We start from the raw sequence: 17,288 nt of genomic DNA, 5'->3' as shown, positions 1-17,288 counted from the left end.
GGTCCCCACACTACAAGTCTAAATCGTGGAGTCCCAGATATACGATTATGAAAATTTTAGCCTCTAGAAATAATAGATATAAGTATATAATGAAAAACACATTAATTTTAGCAGCTGTAGAGCCCCTTGAAAGAGTTCGTCCAGTGAAGCACCTATTTCTCAGCATTATTACGTTCCGGTAAATTCTGGTGTTGGTAAAATTACAAGTATATCGTCGTCTTAGAGTGAATGCCTCGTATATGATTTCTATGTAATTTTTCAGGACGAAGATCGAGATGTGGTGTAAAATGTAGTAAACGCAATAATGTTTGTAGTTAGCATTTTAATTAGTTAAATTATACCTCTTTCAGCTACTATATTACTTTAATAATATATTTTTTCTACAACAGAAATCAGTAAAAACGAACTATGTGAAATCGACGACCATATGGAACTTGTTTCAGGGTGACGGGGGCAATAGCAATGTCCCTTTAGATCTTTACGATTTAATGTTCTGAGTGCGTCGCTTACCACCAGATGCACGACTTGTTCGTCCCGTCGCAAAGCTTGGTATCGTAAAAAACACATTAATATATTAAAGTTCATAGCAATAGAGCTATGAAATTAAGTGATTGAGGAATTTCTCAATGCATTGCTTATTGCTCGATCATATTCTAGAAATCAATACGCGTAGAGATGACGCAAATTATGAATACATATCGTGGGAACAAACGCAATGTTGATAATAAATCATTTTTAGGGCAAGCAAATGTTAATTTAAATGTGTGTTAGTATAAAATATTAAGTAATTTAATCACATCCGGTGACCCGACAGTAAACGGCAAATGTTATGAACACGAGAGCATATCGATAATTTATCCAATCTATACATGTTAGCATTCGAAAAGCTACACTCGTATAAGCGCATTTACTGGCAATTATACCCACGTGGTTATAAATTATTCATTACCACGAATGTTTGTGTTCAATTTAGTTCAAGATAAAATCAAATCCTTTTAAGAAACGCTAATTTACAGAAAATAAAATACAGATCTAGATTTGTTCACGTTCGCAGTCAATTAAGCCCAGAAATAATGAGCACACTTCTTCAATACGTGACAGCTATCATCGATGAAATATAGGCGTTATTTTTGACCTTTTCGTCTTTAAATGGCAATGTTACCCAGGTACAAATCTCAAAACTAGACCTTGTAATTGACGGTTTGACCTTTTGGAAAAGTCCTTCAAAGTTCAATTGGTTAATATATGTATTGATTTTAAGAAAAAAACAACAAACAACAACAATGCCAAAAGCGTCCGGACAAAAAGCAATAAATATGAATTGAGGTGTTAATTGACCGATTGTTTCAACTGCTTGGGAAGTGTGCGTAATTATAATGCATACGGCGTCGAATCTGTCGTAAATACATTTATTATATCTCCTGTAACAAAAGTTACATAATGTATGACGTGCGTGAACAAATGACAATCACATTAAAGCAACAAACAAAAAAGTATCAATTGCAGTGACAGATTCATAAGGCCTCTAATTGTTTTAAATGGCAATGTTAACAGCCTTGCGCCAATGCATGCTTGGTTTGTCAGGACAATAGATCGCGATGGCAATTAATCGCCCGCGAAATCGATTCGGACGCACACGCCGCAGCATTCGAATTAAAAAACGATAAGTTTTATACTTTACGAGAAGAATCGTGACGGAATCGGCACTGATCTGTTAAATGTTTGGACAAACGATTACAAATTATCAAAACACGCCGAAAGTCATTTGTCATTCGCGTACCGATTTTATTCATCGATCGTCTTTTGTCTTCTGTTGTTTGATTGTGATTGTGGAATAATTATTGGATGTTGTGTTGCTGTAAATGTCAAGGAAACAATTGTGTGAGAGCCCTAGCGGCTGTATCTAATCAACCATTTGTTTTTATAAAGGAAATAGTGAAAAGCAACGTGAGATGTATTTCGTTGAACCTCAACTAGACCGACAACGAGCCACAAAAAGAGAATGTAAAAGTTTCTGGTCGAGTTAATGTGAAGTATCAAAGAGTCAACAAAATAAAGATACTTACACGGTTAGTTCATTTCTTCCTAAGCTCGCGAGACGCAGAGAGAGTGTCTCGATTATTATTAATACGTCAATAACTTTCTCCAGTATAAAAAAAAATGAATAGTCTGCGAAATTTAATAAGCTGTCTACATTGGGGTATTAAAGAGGCCCTAACATTTACTTTCAAACACCTTTTAAAGTTATAGGCGTCTACAATTGATGTTTTTGTTAAACTGTAATTGGGCACTAGAACTAAATATATTTAACGAGAGAATTAATGATATTGAAAACATGTTTTAATTCTATTAAGGCGTTTCGAGACGTAGAAATAAGCTGTTCTTATTTTTTATCTTCACTAGTAAGCTTATTCTATGCTTTAATTTATTAGTGCATAAGGTACTATGAAACAGTTTCACTAATTGTTTACCAATTTATAATATATATTAAGCAGCTATTTTTCTTTTTGAATATCTTTTAAGTAGAAGTAGTAATCCTTACGTGGAACATAAGACCATCAAATCTTCTGCCAGAAGGTCTGCTGGCACTCCCTATCCTACAATCCGGAATACATCAGTAGTTGATTGTAAGAGTATATAGATACTGGATATGGCTCATGCATAGGAGCCAAAACAATTTTTATAAACGGATATTTCTAGACGGTCTATTATCTCGAATCAAGCCAGGATAGGAAGAGTTCATGACTGGTCTTACTGGTCCAATGTGGGTCAAGTTCAGGTCCGGTCCGACCTTACGTCACAGAGTAAAACCACTTTTGAAGTAGAGTAATTAATGCAACCTTCCAAGCTTATGATTGGCTATGATGAGTGGAGGAACCATGTTTTGGATATGAAGTATACTGTTATATTGCATCTCATTTTGATAGATTAAGTTACGTACTAACTTAGTTAAATATTTTATAACAATTGCAGTTCAAACATGTCAAACATTCATTTTTCCGTTTACCACTTTCTAGTTCTAAACATCAATGGTAAATATAGTTTTAAACTGCCAATTCGACTGCTATTACGGCATTTCGCAAGCAATTTGTGTGGGCCCATTGTCAATTAGAGCCTGAGGCTTACTCCTATTATTTAAGCGTATAAATAACAGCAGTAAATATGAAAATAAACAGTCACAGACAAGGCCGCGTTCATCCATTTCGCGAACGCAAATCTTACTTTACTAATTGGATTTTCATTGACCTGGACATCGTTTTAAGGTGCAAAATAGAATATTTTTTTATTAACCGCAATTCGTTAATGAATATGTTTGTTTTTATATGTGAACGCTGTTCTAGACCTTCGCCTATTATTATAGGGACATTTTAATAAAACCTTTCTTAGATGTACATTATATGTGATTGAACTTACAAAGCACGAGCTTCAGTCAATAAATACTTAACAAAATTGGAAAGAAATTCTCCGTAATCATCTTCACATTACAGTTCTTATCTCAATTGGTTATTTACTGATTTTTTATTTGGTTATTGGTAGCAGTAGAGTTCCTTGCAAAAGAGTTCGTCCAGGAAAATACTGCCACCTTACCTATTTCTGCCGTCGCATTCTGGTTTTGAAGGGTAAGTATGCTGGTCAAATTACAGACACATGGGACTTGTTAACTTATCCGAAACATAAGTGATGATGACGGTGCCGCACTGATCTTTGCGATTTGAAGCTCTGAGTGGCTCTGCAACTGCTATGGATAAGCGTGTAACCTATCACCAGGCGCACGACTATTCATCATTTGGTATAATAATAAAAAAATTGTATATAATAAGTGTGAATTATGCTTTTCCGCACACACTGTCCATTGCCGAACGAATGTTTGTTATTAAATGTACAGTTTTTACCGTGATACTGATACGTGATACTTTTGTATCACTTTTATCTTCGACCAACTTTTACACAAATTTATAAAAAAAAAACAAGTTTTAATTAAGCATAGCGTAGTCGGAAGTGAAATTAAAAATGTCGTTCAAACAAACCATTAGCCAAACTCGAAGTTCTCTTGATAAAAATAACTTGAAAGTCAGGGCTGTCCCCTTTTAAGTTATGACATGTGTCAAATCGGTCTCTATAGGATGGAGTACAGTTTATTGTGTGGAGGTAATTAGGTATAGAGCGGGTATAGAGAGGCAGTCATCCGTTGAGGATGTTGATTGATAGTGCGGGTCAGCTAGACAAGAGGTCTCAGGTTCAATGCTCGACTCAGATTTAGATGTGAAGGTTTCTCACGCCCACGTTGCGTGTGATGAATGTTGTAAGGTGTATGGTGTAAAAATGAAAATTATAAAGGATTTTGGAATTGATTTTATTAACCGTTTTGAACCACCTAGCAGCAGACACTTACCCAAGTACATATCTTTTTAAAGAATAATTGTTATTCACATTTTGGTATGGCATACAAATAAATGGATATTCAATGTTATGTTACACGAAGGCATTCTATTAAATGTGAATATGTTTCTCGGAGTTAACACATCACGGAAGGTAAGAAGTCACTGCTTTTCTAAAATAGTGCCCCAAACTAAAATGATGAATTTTTTTCTAATTACACAGCTGTATTTAGAATACGATAGCTCTTTGTAAATAAGAAACGAAGCCTCCGATTGGTTAAAATAATCTCGTGATACTTTTTGCCGGCCATTCGCCGATTTGACGCGCCAAACACACATAGGTCGTCATCCTAAAATGCCATTGATAAGACAAGTAAAATGTAGAGCATTCAACATTTATACCGATTAATATAGTATATAATATAGTAAAGAAAGGTTAATGTGAGCAGTTACAGGGAGGTCAAGGAGTTGGCTATGGACCGTGAGGAGTGGAAGTTAAATAAAATGAATGAATGAATATAGTGATAAGTTTTATCACTTATCCCCATTTCATTTCCCAGAATTTTCTCGCACTCGGCACTCGTTGAATAAAATGGTAGTGACCTTTGTCACCGTATTTGGAACCGCACAACTGGTTGGACGAGACACGTGCGCCTGCGCCTATACTACAGCGAAATTCAGTAAAATCACTATCGCAAATATTTTCCGGTGAATATTAAGAGATTATCGTAATGTGCTTTACTAAAATGACACGTCATTGTTAGTTACCTTATAGTTTTGGCACAAACGCTAAAAATATGTTTTTCCTGAAACCAAACTTTATAATAATTCATAATTAATTTTTTAGGCCTTGGGAGAGGCGAGAGTCTAAAATAGATAATAATAATAATCGTCATTAACAATCCGTTTATATCCGTCCCACTGCGGCACACGGTCTCCACTGTGGCGAGGCCATTGCCTCTAGGCCATAGTCTGCTACGCTGACCCAATGTGGATTGGAAACTTCACACGTTTGCTGACGGTTGTGAACCTTCTTCAACGTGCAGGTTTCATCAAGATGTTTTCCTTCACTCAAAAGCTCACAGTCAATTTCAAATTAAATTTCGCACATAAGTTTCGAAAAACTCAGATATGTGAACCCGAATTCGAAACCACACCCGCTGCTTTAGAAGCGGTAGGTCAAACCATTATGCTGCCACAACTCAAAAGAAAATACTTAAATCCTCACTATGCTAATGAAATGTACGTCCCATACGTTAGTTGCATTCAATATGACTTTTGATACGAAATCTATATTTTTAATCACGTGGAATTAAAGAGCAAAGCAACGAATTTTAAAAATTGTTTATTAATGGATCAATAAACTGTTACTGAGCCCAAAATATTAATCAAAACGTTACGAAGGGCATGCCGCACAAGTTGTATTGCATATGCATAATATGGAAGTGTGCGTTCATTAACAAATATGTCGAAACCGGAGCGTATGCAGAAGGGTTAAAATAATCGGTGGTTTAATCTTGCCACGGCGGTGGCGCAATGTGACAAAAATGTCATGGTCCTATCAAAGTGCTTCGGTGCACAAAAGGGCATTTTCAACATGTCAAAAGTCGTAAGATACTTGCGATGTATTACACACGACCAATGCATTTGCCTACGGCAAGGGCTCGTGATAAAATTAACGTAAATTGATACGATTAAGTGGTTCACGGAGCCGTTAACTATGTATACTCATTAATTAGCGATGTTGTTTGTACGTAATTTATAGTAAGGACATTCGTACCCTTGGTTTAATTAAGCCACATGTGATCACACGTCAGAAGAGCTTTTATCACATGAAAGTGATAAAAATAATACGAACTACATGAAACAAATTATGAATACGTGAAATTTTATAACTGTCCTATTTAAGAGTCGACACTAACGTGAGCTCGAATTAAGTTTTTTCCCGCACTAATACGGTCAATTTTGTTTGGGTCTTTGAAAAACGTGTATCGTATAGTACACGGGTTCTATTTAGTTCAGTTCATAAAAAAAAAATTGGTACATGTAAAGTGTCTATTGAATACTGCGATTGTCTTGTAAAATTTCGAGGTAGTTTGTGTGTTTTTTTAAAAATCGTGTTTTCGTACCGTATAGTATATATCCTCAATTTTAGTGTTAATTTTTATCTGAGTGATTGATTTACACTATCGCTGTTATGCGGAACCGACCAAAGTCATTTGAGGTTGTGTGGAATCTTGACCATAAAAAGTTATGGACTAATTACGTTCGTAAAATTTTTAGACTTCTCTTCTGAAAACTCGTCATTTTGCAGATGTGGCTTTATTACACGAAAATAGTGCGAAATATTCAGAAAAGCCTTTTAAATATCAATATTTATATAACAGTAATTCATCATTGGAATAAAAAAATGTAAATAAAAGAAACAACTTGGAGCCATATGAATTGAAAAATCGATATCAACCCTCAAAGCGTAAGCCACAACAAGTCCACAATGATATTGCTTAATGTGAAGCCGATATCCTATAAGTCCTTTCATGTTACTTTTTGAGTTCTTAGGTTTTCGTCATTGTTACAAATAGGAAAGGGAACTATTTTCTCGGATCTAAATCACGTATATTTATTTTTTCAAACAAATCAACGTTTCGGGATTTTACAGGCCCCATGGTCGCGGTTCAGTCAGCCTTTAAGGGGTCGAAACGTAGGTTGTTGTTAAAAAACAAACAAATATAAGTGATTCAGGGGCGAAAAAAATTGTTTTTATTTCCAATAATGTTGCACGGCTATTAAAATAGTGTTGTAATTCAAAATATGCTAAATTCAAGATTTATACTATTTTTGTGCCTTGTATTATAGATTCAAATTTTAATCTCTAATACAACCATCGTTAGAATATTGTGAAAAATAATTAAAAGTTATTATAATACAAATAGATAAATTCAAAATGAGATTAACTTTTTGTGAGCTAATTCTGAAAAAAGCAGCCCTGACTCAAAAATATGAAATTATTCTACCTTTTATTTAGAAACTTTTTTGGCAAGTAGGAAATTGTTCAGATATCTATACAAACCTATATATAAGTTTTATAATATTTCACGGGCAGTCAGAAGTGTGCTTTTCATCGATTCTAAAAAAATACACTTTTTGAGTTAATACACTTATATAGAAACATTTAACAGTTAATACACAATACACTATTGTATAGAAACTGTGATATATGAAATGTTATAACTCTCTTATTGAACCATAAAAAAGTTATGGACCCATTTCGTTCATAGAACTTTAAACCTCTCTCCTGAAAAGTTGTAATTTTGCAGATGAGGCCTTATTACACCAAGTTTAAAATTAAATAAATGATTTAGGGTTACTGGTTAAAAAGTTCAGGTTTCGGTTTAATTTTATGTATTTAATTCATTTTAGTTTATCTCTCTTAATAAATATACTTTTTTTTATAATGTCAAGTGACGGGACGAACAAGTAGTGCGCTTAACGGTAAGCTGCACACCTGTCTATAACACTTGCAGTGCCACTCAGAGCTTTAAATCGCAAAGATCTGAGGGGCACTGGAACTGCGCCCATAAAACATAAGTTGGCAAGTCCCACGTGCCTGTAGTTTCACCAGCACGCTTACCCTTCAAAAACGGAACACAGCAATGCTGACATTACTGCTTGGCGGCAGAAATAGGAAAGTACTACCTTGGACCAACTCTTTCATAAGAAGCTCTTAGGTTCTCGGGTTTCTCTTAGAGAAAAGTTTAAGGAGACTGGTATCATGACTGTGGTATCGCATCAAATATTTTGAATGCCCGTAAAAATATTATTTGATTTATGATTTCATTAAGAAAGAAGATATTAGAACTAAGTCCAAACTTATGGTACCACGATTTCGTTCAACTAAGGTACATGATTCTTTTATGGGGAACTATACACGTTTTTACAATAACATTCCGGAGAATATATTAAGATTACCATTTCCTAAGCTTAAAACTTACATTAAAAGTATTTTTAATTGAAAAGTCATATTACAAAATTGAAGAGTATATTTTAGTATGTTTTAACTGCCTCTGTGGCTGAATGGTTGCCATGACGGACTGCCACGCAGCGGTCCCTGGTTCGATACCCAGGCGGGGAGAAATATTTGTATGGTCTACATTTGTTTCTCTCGTGGGGGGCTATGTTGAGTGTGTGCGTAAAAAAATAAGATAAAGAAGCATGGAATGACAACAAGAATCTAGATCCACACAATTATGATTCAAAGTGTATTCCACAGCATTTAAGTTTATTTGAAAAGAGCAATCCCTAGAGTTTCTTGCTCGTTCTTCTCAGGGAGGTCAGCGTAGTGAACGAGCATTAGCTTAAAAATAACGTTTTCAAGTGTAAAAATTTTACGTATGGAATAAATGATTGTTTGACTTTGACTTTGACTTCTACTGCTACAAAATATAAACTTTATATATACAGATTTGTTCTATTGACCGCGAAATTCAAGCAAACTAATTTCATTCATAAAACATAAATAAGTAACATGAAAGGACCGCGTGTAATCGGATATCGGCTTAATATCGAGCAATGTCATTGTGACATTGTGAACGTAAGCTTAGAGGGTTGAGATCGATTTCTCAATTCACGTGGCTCCAAGCTGTCTGTCTTATTTACATATTTTTTCATTCCAATGATTAATTACTGTTATATAGATATTGACATTGAAAAGGTTTTTCGAAATATATCGCACTATTATGGTGTACTAAGGCCACATGAAAGCATTTTTGACGGTAAGATACGATTTTATTAACATACTTAGTTTACTGTGGTAAATTCCATTCTGGTAACTAACGAACAAACTAAGGTAACGAAGAAAAAACAGTAATAAACCGAAAATAATAATAAAAAATAAAGATAAGATGGGTTTTCTGTTCAATTAAATATACTTTACAAAAACCACACAAACAAACGAAGCTATAAGTAACATGACAGCTGATTTGACAGACGGTTGTCAGATCCCACAGATTATGTGCGCGTTGACTGACATAATTTTTGTAACATTTCACATGGCTGTGCGCAGGAGTTGTGGTATATGCCGTTGAGACGCGGTCGGCCACGAAAGTTGCGCCCGCGCCGGACAGCAATCAGAGTCAAGGGCGTCGTGATCTACGAGTGCGTATCGATCAATGATCTACTATTATAGCTTTTGTTATTAACAAGGGTGCAATTTTATTGCGCTTATATCTCCCTATTTGGTTGTTCAAGTTGCCTACCTTTTTTACGGTATATTAGACATCGACGCGAGTTGTTGTGATATGCTGGTAGAAATTACAATCTATTGTATGAACTATATGTCAACTTCAAACAATTTTAAAATAGGTGAATTAAACTAAACTAGGTAAATAAAACCCCTAGTTGTACATTTAATTTAGCATCTTAGCAAGAAGTAGTAGACAAAAAATCGCACCCTACATTTCCGAATGACGTGTTAACATTGAACTCTAGCACGGTTTATATTTTTAACATGTATCACACCGGATATTTGGCAATTGGTCGTGGTACCCGAAACCGTACCTCGGTAATTAAGTATTAAAATGTTGCTACTATTCAAAGTTGAGGCCAATAGATTCACTGGGCTTCTTATCAATACACAATTTCTAATGTATTAAATCGTATCTATTAATTATAATGGAAATCCATGTTTGCAAAAAACATGTTAAAGTGCATACGTAGAAGTGCATATGGGTAAATGTATAATATACCTTCAGAAACTACTTACAATTGCTTTATCACTTGTCTAACTTCTACATAACTTTACTTTGATTGAATGAAAGTTCTGTATGGACAATAGATACTTTTTTTATAATATCATGTAACGGGACGAACAATTTGTGCGCCTGATGGTAAACTACACACCTATCCATAACAGTTGCAATGCCATTCAGAGCTTTAAATCACAAAGATATGAGGGGCACTGCCACTGCGCCTGTCACCCTGAGACATAAGTTGACAAGTCCCATGTGCCTGTAATTTCTTTCGCACTCAAACTCTTTAAAACGAGAACGCAATGCTCATATTACTGCTTGGTGGCAGCAATAGGTAAGGTGGCAGTATTTTCCTGGACGAACTTCTTTCATTATTCGTCGTAGGGAGGTGTTTAAAAAGCTTTCATATCGATGACGACCTCGGTGCTATAACGGTTTGAGATGCACTTTTTTACGTAAGGTTGGTCTAGGTGTTCTGAGTAGCAGCCTTAGAGAGAATTCAGTTGCTTGGTACTCATAGTACAGGAATTCATTCACAGATTGAGCCCAGGAATTTACATTATCTTTTTTCCGTAATTTTTCTATATCTGTCATATATAATTATTATTATCACACCATGGGTGACGTTCTCCCAATTAAACTATGGAATGAACTTTTTGTTCCGTAGCTGTTTTTGTGTTTTTCGATTCGATATGGCAAAGGCGCTGGGAGTCCAGCCGAATCGAAGGAATTTTTCGTTGTGTTCAATCTCTGTTTAATAATTATATCAAACTATTTAATATCATAATAAAAATAATTGAATATTGTTTTATATTCAATAAACTGAATATTGTCCTGATTTTTTTTGTAAATATTAAAAACGTAATAATATCGAGTTCTTAGATTTTCGCGTTTGTTACACATAGGAAATGAAACTATTTTTCCGGATTTAAATCGCGTATATTTGTTTTTTTCAAACAAACCGACGTTTCGGACCCTTTACAGTCCCATGGTTATGTTTGACTGACGTGGTACAGTCATCAACCAGTTATGTCTAATATTAATAATATTTTGTAATTTCAAAAATAAAGTAATTAACTCAAAAAAAAAAGGAATTAAATTGCTGTAAAAACATAATTTGCAACTTTTTATATTTGTTTCTTTGCAATACGTATTTTTTCTGAATCGGAATAATCATTCGAAAATCGTGACTGCAGATTTATCGACAAACTTTGTGTGCGTATGACATGTTTTGGTAACAACCACACGAGATGTATGTTGTGGCTATTCATCAAGATTATCAGTTATCCGTATGCCCTTTTGTTCATCGGTTACGATTGTTGTAAAGAATTTCAATACGTTTGTGCTAAACGGAAATAATGTATGCATGAATTTGAAGAACATTTTCGACAACACGTTTGATTTTAAAGCAATCGCACTCCCACTGGGCTAACACCACTACATAAGTAGAAGTAGAGCTCGTCGTGAAAGAGTCCTTCCAGGGAAGTACTGCTACCTTACCTATTTCTGCCGCAAAGCAGTAATTACAGCATTCCGGTTTTGAAGGGTAGGTGTTGGTGAAATTACAGGCACATGGGACTTGTCTCAGCTTATGTCTCAGGGTGACGGGAGTAGTGGCAGTGCCCCTCAGATCTTTGCGATTTAAAGATCTTAGTGGCACTGCCACTGTTATGGACAGTCGAGAAGCTTACCATCAGGCCCACAACATGTTCGTCCCGTCACATGATATTATTTAAAAAAAATCCCTATTTTGCCACCCTTAGAGATGGAATATTTTCTTTAAATTTAAATGGAACCAATACTGGGGTACCCTCTTTCTAACAAAAAAAGAATCATCAAACTCGGTTCACAAATGCCGGGGTAATCGCGTAACGAACATATAAAAAAACACAATCAGATTGAGTATCCTCCTCCTGTTTTGAAGTCGGTAAAACATAAAATCAATTCCAATAAAGTGGCTGTTCTTGACATTCGTCTTCATATCAAAGTCGCAATGTTTTCGCTTTTATAATAAAATTATGGTTGACATTGAAATTTTGCCACCAACAAGGTTTAAATTGATAGTGAAACAAAAACTTTACTTTAAAGGTTATTATACGGTTTTTGCGTACTTAGATAACAAAAATCTATGGTTAATGACCCGTTTAGTTGATGCAAGTTGTCTCGATTTATAATATTTGAAATAGATATTGTAAACAAATGTACACAAATGTTTAATTACAAAGCGCAACGTAATGTTTCTTATCTACTGCTACTAAAGTCCTGTTTCGCGCAATTTCCAGTAACTGTATTTAATAAATCTTGGCAAACAGATAAATTCCACGAATTTATGAGGTCGGTTGTTTTTTATAAAAAAGTTACAATAATGTAGGAGGTAACTTATCACAAAGTCGAAAACTTTTTTGTTCGAAATAACGTTTGTTCGAATTTTCATTACACGGAAAACCGAATTATAACGAAACAGTTGTTCTTTCAGGATATGTTGAATGTTTATCGCAACGACACCATTAAGTACACCCGTACCTTTTTTTTTTTTTTTTTTTTGTTAATCCGGGGAATCTGCTTACAGATACCCCGGCGCCGCGGGGGCAGAGCCGGGGTTATGTGGGACTGGGCTGAACCCTGACAAAATTACTTTCGAGGTTATGAAATTTCGACCAAACGTTATATCTGGAAAATGTCATTTCGGCATACTGAGAAGTGACTAATTTTGGAACATAGTGTACTTTGATTGCTTTTAGTAATCATTATTGATACAAAGATCAAACAAATACAAAGAAAAATTCCTTTCTTCCTAAAAAAGTTATAAGTTTTTCAAAAAAACCATGGATTCATGGAAGTTACATGTTTTATGGTCACAGCTGATTAAAGTTTCATGTCCAATGTGTAATAATCGCAACAACTCAATGCCTCTTATTGATCTCTATCACTATTTTTTATATCTATCAAATAATGCCACAATCTCGTAACTTACACCGCAACCGCAAGCAATCACGTTTGGATTACAATGAGTATTCAAAAAATCTATACGTAAACGCACACGCGGTCGGTACATGACCTGTCTCATTTCTTTACTCTGCATGTTTGGTTAAGATACCGTTACGTAGATCGATAATGTTTTTGTTATATCCATTGCTTGGAAGCCAGCACCGAAACTTTCGTACAGGTAAAAAAACATTCCATCTATACAAATGTATCTTCGGGGGTCATTGTGCTTTCGTTATTTAATACATTATTGCAGAGGCTGCGAAGTAAGGGATTGCCGGACAAGTATAGGTACACTACAGTTCACTATCATTGTATTTTCGATCCCTCACTAGAACTAGTGAAAAAAAAATAACGAGAAAGAACTTCAAGTACCTACTTTTCTTTTTTTTTGCCGCCATTTTTTAGCATTTGAGCAGGTATATTCATGCAGCATAATTAAACGCAAAATAAGTAATACCATATACAATTTTTTTTTATTCTCGCAACTATGAGCACTGTTGCTAGTGAGCAGTTGGCTGTATGACAGTTTTTCTTTAGTCTGTTTATGTAGCTTTATGTTAGAAGATTATATTTACTGCACGCTCCGTAACTAACAAATTTTGTGGATTCTTTTTTTGAAAATAGTGCAAACATTTCAGAGCATGCAAAAATAATCAAATTAAACAAAACAAAATTGTCATACTTACACATTTGAAACTACTTACATATTTGAAAATATACAACGGTGAAACTTTTCATAAAGGTTAAGAAAAATATTTTAATAAAAACATTTCGTTCTATTCAAACACATGTCATTCAGTTTTTGTGTTTTCGTTGTATAGTAATAATGGAATAATAAAGTGCTAGACAATCACACAAGTCACCTAGTCTCAAACTAAGAAATTCCCTGTACTGTGAGTACCAGAGTATCGGAATCTACTCTGGTAGCTCAGAGCACTCAGACCAGAATCAATTTAGAAAAGTGAATTTCCTAAATTAGTCCTACCGAGAATCGAACCCGACACTTCCTCATCCAGCGCCCACAGAGCAATCGTTTGAGTCACCGGAGTCGTCACGTCATATATTTATATTAGGTATTACCATTACTTGCGTATGTACCTATAGGCTTGATTTCTTTATTATACGAACTGAATTATTCAGCCGTTCCTCAACTGATATGCATGAAATTCGAAACTAGAATAAAAAATACAATTCTGCAGTTCGTGACGAAACTCAAATTTTGACTTTCGAACTGAGATAATTGAGGTCAAAGGTAAAAAAAGAGCGGGCAGAATTGTAAAAAAAAAAGAAAGACGAAGAGGAATCATCATTCTGTCTAGTCATTGTAAGTGATATGTGCAGATACTAAATCTTAAATGTAAAACCTGGCACTGTTCTTAGATCCTAACATATGTTTATTATAAAGGCATAATTTTCGAAAATATCGTTTTGGGGTGGGATCTCTTCGGTACTTGAATATAACAAATATTTTTATAGTCCATTTATTGTAATCCCGTCACGAGTACGGATTAAATAAATAAATCTAAGTCTAATCAATCATGAGGATGTTGTATTGTAACGTAGATTGTTTTGAAACATCATGTTGTTGACAAAGACCCGTGCCTAACAGTGGCAGGAAGATAGATTGGTATAAATGTTGATAAGCTTTGAGATGTAGTAAGATGAACGTTAACAATCATTTGTAAATAACACAGAAACATTTGCTTTTCTTGTTAGTTTCGGTATTACAGGTCTGTAATATTCGTTAAAACACTTAACAAGCTCTTTTAACGTTTTAATAAACCGTAGTCAATTTCGTACTGTTACTCATAGAACAGATAAAATATTATCCTAAGTAACAGTTGTAATAATTGTCAAGCATATCGAAAAATCCCATACCGACAGTGTTTGTTGTTTAGAGGCATAATGTTTTTTGACGTATAACTAAGTTTATTAGAAGTTCAATTCTAAAATCTCAGGAAATAACAACATAATTATAATTTTTTTTATAAAAAAAGACCTCAAAAGTTCGTAGAATTACATCTATTTTTACTGAAATCGGTTACCGTAAAGTGCGCGAAACCGGTATCAACCAATTAGTTTGCCACCTTTAGTAGTGGCAAACTAGTTGGTTGTGATAATTACTTCAAATTAAAATGGAATCATTACTGAGGCACCCTCTTTCCAACAAAAAAAAAAGAGTCAGTACAATTGGTTCACAAATCTGCTGTCCGCTATCTAAAATGCGGCAAAGTGACAAATGGTCAAATATCCGTTTTAATAAATAATGATAATATAAGTATTTCATTATAACTATCAGTATTTCCTCTAATGAAAAATCCCAAACAGACATAAGACTGCAGCACTAATTATTATGTTTCAAATTATTCTAATTTTTATTATTAATTAATAATAAACTTAATAAAAATTCATTCAATAAAATAATTTGTAAGACTTAATGTAGCGTAAATTGGAATGTTTTCTTTGTAAAATTAAAAATAAGGTATTTAATTAATAACTATTGTAACTATAGTGAAAAAATAGGTTGGTTTGCATCAATATTAGACATAACTGGTTGAAGACTGTACCACCTCAGTCAACCGTGACCATTGGACCTGGAAAGGGCCCGAAACGTCGGTTTGTTTGAAAAAACAAATATACGCGATTTAAATCCGGAAAAATAGTTTCATTTCATATGTGTAATAATCGCGAAAGCCTAAGAACTCGATAATAATAAATAAATCATTTATTTGGCAACCAAGGCCCACTTGTTAGTAAATACAGATATTTTTAAAACTTTTGACTATTGTTAGTAAACAAAGAGACAAACCATAAAAACACACATTATTTCGCTCGAGGCGCCGTCGATTACCCCATCACTTCACCAGAACCCGGAGGAAATGACGGATAAATAGCATAAGATAGAGCACAAAATTCTCTTTTAGAAACGGTTAAAATTAGTTAACGTGTTCGACTTATCGGAGCTTACCCTAACGATGTACAGCTGAAATATCATTAAACAAATACTGGGTTATGGTTTTTTATGATATCTCAAAAATATATTTTGTCACTTAGCCGAGTAACAGCGGACGACAGAAATACGGCCGGGACTGCCGGATAAACGCGTAACATACACAAAAAAAAACTACTGTCGAATTGAAAACCTCCTCTTTTTTTGAAGTTGGTTGAAAATTGAAGCAATCTAGTATGTAATGTATTCCGTGTTAATACTCATCATTGTCAATCCATTATACGACTCACTACTGGACATGAATCTCCGCTAAAAAAAGGGTTTAGGTTAAAATCCTTTGCGATGGACCGTTGGCTACACGTTTTCTATTCCATATAATTTTTTGCGACATGCAGATTTCTGCGACATAACAGAGATGTGGGCACTGAAAGCCGCCAAGAGGCAAACAATTAACGACTTTGAAATGTAGTGCTGGAGCAGAATGTTAAGGATACCGTGGACAACGCGCCCAATGTCTCTGTACTTGAGGAATTCAAGATAAAGATTGCACAACGTCTGTCTTCGACTTGCATGCAGCGTGTGATACGCTATTTTGGCCACGGGGCACGTACAGAAGCTGGTAACCTGGAGCGTTTGATGGTGACAGGGAAGGTGGAGGGAAAGAGACCTAGAGGCAGGAGTCCCAAAAGGCGATCAGATTAGATCTCCGAACAACTGGAGCTTCCTGTTAACTCTGCACTACACCATGCGACAGAGCGCAACCGATGGAGGCAAATGGTTCGCAGAATGAAGTGGAGTCACGACGCTCAGCAGTAAAGAAGTGTTTAAAAAGAAGCAGATTTCAACCGCTATGTTTTCGTACACCGTTATAATAGGTATAACTAATTAACGTTCACAAATATACGTAACTTAAAAATTATGGTTATGTGCATATATCGCACTACTAATACAATAGTATATTAACTCAAAATGTGAATTTATTCAGTATAGCTGAAAAACGAATTGCTCAGTTCCCGTGAAAGGTTATTATAATTTATGTTTAGGTTAAAATTAACACATCACGCATCTGAACATTTTCGTACTTGCCAAATAGACTTATATTTAAATATAAGTGAAAAACAATTTCATATTTCTGAGTAAGAACTGTTTTGTCCTGCACTAGCTCACAAAACGTTTGTCTCATTTTGTGGGTTACATAGATATATTTTAATGGTTTTTTATGAC

At 34.8% G+C, this 17,288-nt stretch overlaps 1 protein-coding gene across 3 annotated transcripts in view; it reads right to left on the bottom strand.

The window, feature by feature from the left end:
• The window catches only part of LOC113232994 (aquaporin AQPAe.a), a 119,832-nt gene that overhangs the window by 36,576 nt on the left and 65,968 nt on the right, over positions 1–17,288 (bottom strand). The window lies entirely within an intron of this gene.

This window comes from Hyposmocoma kahamanoa, unplaced genomic scaffold, assembly GCF_003589595.1.
Source record: "Hyposmocoma kahamanoa isolate Upper Pololo Valley unplaced genomic scaffold, ASM358959v1 78, whole genome shotgun sequence".
Taxonomy (NCBI): domain Eukaryota; kingdom Metazoa; phylum Arthropoda; class Insecta; order Lepidoptera; family Cosmopterigidae; genus Hyposmocoma; species Hyposmocoma kahamanoa.
This window is presented reverse-complemented; position numbering and strand designations above follow the sequence as displayed.